The sequence below is a fragment of the Lemur catta genome, chromosome 14, assembly GCF_020740605.2.
Source record: "Lemur catta isolate mLemCat1 chromosome 14, mLemCat1.pri, whole genome shotgun sequence".
Lineage (NCBI taxonomy): Eukaryota > Metazoa > Chordata > Mammalia > Primates > Lemuridae > Lemur > Lemur catta.
Window position 1 is genome coordinate 19,382,211 of NC_059141.1, and position 8,075 is coordinate 19,390,285.

At 35.9% G+C, this 8,075-nt stretch overlaps 1 non-coding gene across 1 annotated transcript; it reads right to left on the reverse strand.

The window, feature by feature from the left end:
• Window positions 1–3,909: 3,909 nt before the first annotated feature.
• LOC123650498 lies at window positions 3,910–3,973 on the reverse strand. The gene has a single exon (XR_006739366.1). It is a non-coding gene; the product is annotated as a U7 small nuclear RNA (small nuclear RNA).
• Window positions 3,974–8,075: the final 4,102 nt, after the last annotated feature.

An 8,075-nucleotide genomic window follows, 5' to 3' on the forward strand; every position in this document is an offset into this window, starting at 1 on the left:
TTCTTGGAATTTTTAGGGAAATTATCAGAGATAACCCTGCATTTTAAGTATGTGTATATGGCTTTCATATCCTTCTTAACTGTACACTTAATGAGTACAGGGTTCTTTCTTCAGTGCTTACTGACAAATGAATGGCCTTTAGAAACTCACAACTGCCTGTGTGTATTATAGTGGATGAAAAAAAAAAAAAAAAAAACCTAGCTGCTTTCTTCAAGAGGCCATTTCACTTTCTCCTGCAGGGGACAGATGGAGAAAACACTGCATTTAATTTAGCTGGCTGCTTCTGATTTTCTTTTTCATAGATTTCTTTTTTTTTCTTGAGGGGCAAAATGGGTCTTTTTGAAAAATTTTTTTTTGATGGATTCATTCTGATACCAAGTTTTTAAACTTGGTTTTTGGTAGTGTAGAATTGCCCTCCAGAAAACTTAAGGAGGTTGACTGATAAGGTTTAGAAACAGCTATCATTCTGTATCTTGACAAACATTGATATTTAGTAAATGTGATAGGCAGTGGTAAGAGATTAATTTTAAAAAATGTATTTGAGTTGCTCTTGGCAACAGGCATGATGTATGTTACTACAGCCTTGGTGCCAGGAGTGTGCTTGTAGAACTTAATTTATGTGGTGGTCGGGGGTGTATGTTCTCATATTCACAGATCTGTAAGGAAATGGAAACCATAAGCATTGCATCTGTAATTATTATGTAATTTATTATTTTAGCTGTAACTCCAGAGAGATTGGTATTCAATAAAGTAGAATTTACTGGAAGAATTATAATTCTAGTCTTACTGCCGTTATAGCATGGATGTGTGAAAAGCACAAAGGTTCCCGGGTTGCAGAGTTTCTGCATTAGTACCCATAAGGGACTTGGGTTTACCACTATATAACAAATCTGTGCCTGAGTACTGTGATTCAGAGCAGTACTCTTACTCCAGTAGCTCTTGGTTTATGTAACTTAAATCACACCATGAAACAGAATACTGAATAACAGAACCCCAGGTCTCAAATCTGATACTGTAAACGTTTACAGATGACAACTTTGGTGTAGGTAAACTGCACAAACCACGCAGTCCTCAGAGAAATAGTTTATTTCCCCAAGATCTCTTCAACAGAGTGAAACAGTAATTCCCATTTTACAGTTGAAAAAACCAAAGTATGGGCTACAATCTGTTTTGACAATTTACAAGAAATAGCAGTTAGAAGATCAATTTTTGCTTCATGTGATCTAGGACAATTTACAATTTTTCTTCATTATTTTAGAATTCTGTGGGTATTTTACCTCTTATTTTAGACATTCATTCCTTTAAACAAGTAATTATTGAGATCTGGCTGTGTGTAAATTACTTATCTGTCTAGGGGAGTTGGATATTTATGATATACTGGTAGTCTACTTTACAAACTTCATTATTGTTTTACATTTAATGTTATGATTAAAATAATGTTTGTTGTAAAAAATTCAAGTAGTATATTATTATAAAATTAAAAATAGCAGCACTCTCCTCATCTCTATTCCCACAAGTAATCTTTATTAAAATGTTTCTGTAATTATCTTTATACTAATGATGTTATATGATACATACTATTTTTCATCTTGCTTTTCTTCTTTCAATAGTAAATGATGAATTTCTATACATGTCAATAAATTCAGATGGAATTCACTTGCTATTTTCAATGACTAACTAGAGTTCTTATGATAGTAACTACTTTTCTATTGATATAGTAATAACAATTTTCCAAGTTCTTTATTGATGGACTTTTTTTTTTTTTACATTTTATTGCCTCTAGATTCAGTCCTCTATTTTATCTCCTACTTCAGCCAGCATTATTTCAAGACTATATTGTCATCCTCCATGTGTATAGACTGCATTCTTTTCTGCTAATTCATTGACCTCTCACACCTTGCCTTCCATTCTACCTACACATGGTGACCAAGATCATTATACAGGAGAGCCAGACTCACCCATGGCCTTTCATTCACCACTAAATGAAATATACACCTACCATAAAATTCAGTTCCTTCTTACATCTATCAATTTGATGTTCCATCCCTTCCCCTCCTAAGAACCTTCTAAATTTATTCAAACTAGACTCTACATTTAATCACATTATAATTGTTCTGCCCAAATTCTTATTTTTATCTTGAACACTCTCTGAAATTTTTATTGTTGTTCAAATTGCAGTGCAAGCTTCCTCTATTTCATATGTTGTACCAAAATGCCAAGAACTGAGTCTTCAATTTTATGGGCTATCATAGCAAACTCTTTCAGGCCACATAGTCTTGGTCTGCTATAAAGGAACATAGACTAAGTAGGGAGGGTACCCAGACCACACATAACTGTAATACAAAATCCAGAATATGGTATGTGTTTCTCACATGTCCCATCCATTTTGTAATGCCCCCATGTGTGCCTGTGCGTGTAAGTGATAAATATTACTGTATGTTTGTTACTTGTACTAGACATCATACCCAATACTTTGAGCAATCATCTCTAATCTTCACAGCAAGTGCACAAGATAGCTGCTCTTGTTGTTCTTATTTTACAGATGAGGAAATAGGCTGCGAGCATTCAGCTACTGACCCAGGGCCACATCGCTACTACATAATAAAGCCAAGATTTGAATCTAGGTTGTCAGAATTTCTAAACTGTATTATATTTCTTTCCTAAAAAGTTTATAAATTCAATCAATAAAACAGTCTTTGGAAGAAGTAAGTTGGCAGCCTATGACCCAGACCCATGCATGGCCCATGACATCAGAAGATGTATGGGATCCCCGTTAAAGTTAAGCCATGAGATAACGTTATCTTTTAGAGACTGAAAATTAACTAATAATGACATGTCATCGCCTAATAGCTAATTAAAACAATTATATTCTCAAAAAATCAGCTAACTTTCTCACTAATTTAATTAAAAGGAATTTTCTTCCATGCCTCAAAGGTCTAGATAGATTGTCATTTTTTTTTCTGCTGCCCTATTCATTTTGTACCTAAAGGGGCATTCACTGAAGGATACTTACCACAAGTGGGTAATTCATCTTTGTTCAAAGCAAATTATGTTTCATGGCCTTCTAAAAAATTTAATCATCAGGGCAAATTCTGCCTGTATTTACTCTTTCTAGGGAAACCATACATTTGTCAGAATGAATGACCACCTTCCACAAAATACTTTCTTTGATATGGATTATAGCAGTTATTTCATTTATCCCTCTGCCAGCAGTTTTGTCATCTGTATTAGTTGTCTATGGCTGCTGTAACAAATTACTACGAACTTACAGGCTTAAAACAACAGAAATTTATATTCTTACAGTTCTGTAGGTTAAAAGGCCAACATGGATCTCACTGGGCTGAAATCCAGGTGGCAGAAAGGCTGCTTCCTTTCTGGAGGCCTCAGGGGAGAATCTGTTTCTCTGCTTTTCCCAGTTTCTAGAGGCCATTCACATTCCTTGGCTCATGGGCTTCGTCCTCCGTTTTAAAATCTAGAAACAGTGGGTTGAGCTCTTCTCACATTGCTTCACTCTGATATCCTCCCCTGCCCACTTGGATAATCCGGGATAATTTTCTCATCTCAAGGTTTTTAACAACATCTGCAAAGTCCCTTTTGCCATGGTAGGTAGCATACTCACAGGTTCAAGGGACTGGGAAGTGGACATATTTGTTGGGTCATTATTCTGCCTACCATACTGTCCCTCATTTTCATCTATTCTCCAAATCATTATCACAGTAGTTTTTCTCAAATGCATGTATGAACATTCATGGCCATATGTAAAATTCTTCAATAGCTTATCCTTGCATACATGACATGCAAGGTATTCATAGGCCACTAGTCTTACTGACCTGACTTTGCATCTAAATTTATCCTCTTCAAGCATTGAGATTTTCATAGACTACGTGTGTGTGTGTTGAGGGGGGGATGGGGGGTTTTCCAGTAAAAACATAGGTAAATCTGCTAGACAAATTCTAAAAGTGCTGTAACATTGGGATGCTGCTTTTGCCAAGAATTGTCTCTCTTGACAACCTTAAAAATTCCTACTCTTTCTTCAATTATTAGCTCAAGGATTATCTTTTCTTATAAATTTTTCTCTGCCTCTTCTCTAGGAGCATTCTTTGATCCATCCTGCGTGCTCAGTATGTGTAGCATCTAGGAACACCGTTAAGTACTTTCTCCTGCTATACAGGTGCTAGTAGGAACTGCTGATGGTTGAATCACAACTGGCTTGAGCAAGCTCTGTCCAAAACCTCTAGGGAAGACATAATCTCCAGCAGAGCCTAGGATGGTCAGCTTTGACTTCAAGAGAGATATTTAATGACTAATACAGCAGCTGCTCAGGGCCTATCTAAAGTCATCATCTTGGGTTATCTATTCCTGATCTTGTCCTGAAACACCTGGTCTATTCCGAGCACCCCATCCTCTACTCACAAGCCAACATTGCAGCACTGAAAATGAGAGTCAGAACTGAGGTCAAGGTATGCTATGTGGTGTTAAAAGCCCAACCACCTACCCTTTTCTCCACCTCTCCTTGGGGACTGGGATCTTTTGTCTTTGGATCCTTAAATACTAAGGGCAGTTGCCTTAGTGCCTTTAGTCTGTATATTTTCCTTTCTTAAACCTCAACAGGAAAGGGATGGTAATAATCTATTTTCTGGACAATGAGGTTGTTTGTCTATACTCCTATGAAGAGATACTCTCATTGCTTTCCAATAGCTTATAGTTTCAGGACCACTGCTCATGGCTAGGAATGGAGGTAATGGTTGTGTTTCTCAAAGATCAAGGCAAATTTCTGATAACAGTTTGGCTCCAGTAAAAAGTAAAATACAACAAGCTCAATTTCTCACAGGGTCCCCCACTATGATATCATATATCATCAGCATCTAGTGAACTGTGAACTCCTTAAGGTAATAGAACATCTCTTCTTCATTAGGAATCTTCAGTCCCTAGCAAAATATCTGAAACAATAGGATCCTGATTTGCTCAATCCCACCACTCACAGCAGATGTGTATTCCAGCTGGCTGTAAATTGTAATAGAATGGTAACATTGTTCAAGTAGTATGGTAGGGAACTAGGAATGAATTACAATCCAAATTTATATTAGAAGACAAATGGCCAAAAGAAGCCAAGATAATCCTGATAAAGAAAAATCAGGTAGAGTGACTTGTCTTGCTAGATAAAAAATGTATCATAAATTTCTAAGAATCAAGACAGATTGTTATTGCAGGTATAGCCAGATAAAGCACCTATATACAGAAACTTTGTATACTCGTATGTTAAAATGTTACTACAGATCAGTGAGAGAGGGGTTCTCTATTCAATAAATGATGTTGTACCAATTGGTTATCTAAATAAGAAAAAAGAAAAGAAAGAAAGAAACTGGCTCCTTACCTTACAGCATACATAAAATTTATTACCAGGCTAAGATAGAAAAGGGACACCATAAAACTTTTAGAGTAAAAGATGTGATAATGTCTTTATAAACATGGAATGAGGAAGAGTTGGCATACTAATACACTCACACACACACACACCCCAACCAAGACGGAAAGGTTAATAAATTATAATATATTGAAATCAAGAACTCCTGTACATCAAAATAAATAATAAATTGAGTGAAAAGAAGTAAGGAAATGTAAGCACAAAGAATTGTAATTTATAATAAATAAAGATTTCCTATAAATCAGTAAGGGCTTCTGATTCAATAGAAAATTGACAAATATTTACCAGTTAGTCATTGCCACAATAATGCTGCATAGCAAGCAGTCTTGAACCCTCTGAGTCAGACAAAAATAAGCATTTATTTATCACTCATGTGTCTGTGGGTGTGCTGGTACAACCCTGCCTAGTGTCTCAGTGTAGGGCCCAAGCTGGAAAGTGGGAAATGATGGCTAGTTTAGTTTTTCTCATGGCATGGCTGCATGCTCAAGAGGGCCGGTCTAAACATAACAAACACATTTCAAATCCCCATTCATTATCACTTTCACTCAAATCACATGGACAAAACAAGTTAAATCATCATGCTCAAAGTGAAGAGGATGAAAGGGACTGTCACAAGGATATAGGTGTATAATGCTATTGCAGGTGAGTGAAGAGTGAGGCAAAAATCAGTCAGCTACATATATGAATAGGAATTTTCCAGAATAACAAACACAAGTTGATTAGTAAATTGAGTAAATACAGCACAAAATGCTCAAATGCATTAGCAATGAAGAAAAAATGAATTGAAAATAAAATAGCAGTTCACATCATCAGTTTAGCAAAAAATGAAAAGTTAAACATCAAGTACTGTCCAACTTTGCTGCAGACCCCAGCGCCAGGACCACTCCAGTGAACTTTAGCACTAGCCTGGCCCGGCAGCCCCAGGCTCCAGGCCCATCCTTGCGGATCCAAGTTCGGTCTAGTACCAGAGCCAGTACCCACAACCCCAGACTCCCGGCCAGCCAAAACAGAACACTGTTGACTGGCATGTAAATTAGTACAGCTATTATGGAAAATAGTATGGTGGTTCTTCGAAAAATTAAAAATAGAACTACCATGTGATCTAGAAATCCCACATCTGGGTGTATATCCAAAGGAAATGAAATCAGTAAGTTGAAAAGATAGCTGCATTCCCATGTTCGTTGCAGTATTATTCCTGATAGCCAAGCTATGAAATCAACCTAAGTGTTCATCAACAGATGAATAGATTAAAAAGAGTCACACAGCCTACACACACAGGCACAGGAATATTATTCAGCCTTAGAAAAGAACAATGTCCTGTCGTTTGCACCTTTTTTGACAACATGGGTGAATCTGAAAAACATTAGGCTAAGTGAAGTGAGCTAGGCACAGAAACACGAGTACTGCATCTCACTTATATGTGGAATCTAAAAAAAGTCAAACTCACAGAAACAGAGAACAGGAAGGTGACTGCCAGGAGCTGGGGTGTGGGAGACATGGAGAGATGTTGGTCAAAGGGTACAAAGTTTCAGTTAGGCAGGATGAATAATTTCTGGAGATCTATTGTACGACATGGTGACTATAGTTAATAATAATGTTTTGTATACTTGAAATTTGCTAAAAGCAAAGATCTTATTCTCACCATTATAAAAAGGTAAACGTGAGGTGATAGATATGTTAACTAGCTTGGTTGTGGTAATCATTTCACAATGAATGCATCTATCAAAACATCATGTTGTACACTAAAAATATATATAATTTTCGTTTGTCATTTTACCTCCATAAAGCTGGAAAAAATGAAAAATTATTTTTAAAATTTAAAAAAGAGCATCAAGTGCTGGCAAGGATAAAGAACAATGAAAGTCCTTATGCATTGCTGGTGACTGTGTAAAGTTCTTCAACACCTTGGGAAGACAATTTGGCATTATCTTCTAAAGTTGAGGGTGGACATATCCTACAATTCAGCAGTTTTACCCCTGGGTATATATGCTAGGGAAAGTCTTAGCCTGTATGTGCCCTTGGAAACTTATCATAGAAATTTTACAGTAGTGTTTAGAGTACACACATGAACATGCAAACAGAAAGCAAAGCAAAAATGCTGGGAATAAACTATGTGTTCATCATCACAGAAGAAGAGGTAAACAGATAATTGTACTGTGGCAAATTCATACAGATTCTATTCAGGACATGAAAATGAAGAATTACCTCTACACATACATGCATGGATGTAACTTACTAATATACTGCTGAGTAATAAAGTGATAAAAAGCATGATTCCATATATAGTTCCCAAAAATGGAAAGCTAAACTATCATTTAGGAATACATAAAATAAATATTTCATGATGCATATTTCTTAAGGAGTAAAATATAATAAGATATATATATGATATCAAATACATATAACTATTCTTAAGTTAGGGAATAATAAACACAAAAATCAGATGGGAACTGGGACAAAGTCAGGGAGGGGAATAAGAGAGACTTCAACCTTTTGGTGATGTTCATTTTCAGTAATTGGGTGGTAAGTGTATTAATTTATTATTATACAATTATGTGTACCTAAAATATATTATAAATCTCCATTTGCAAGTATTTTATAAAGTATGTACATAATATGAGGTGATAATTGAGGATATCTAATTCATTTA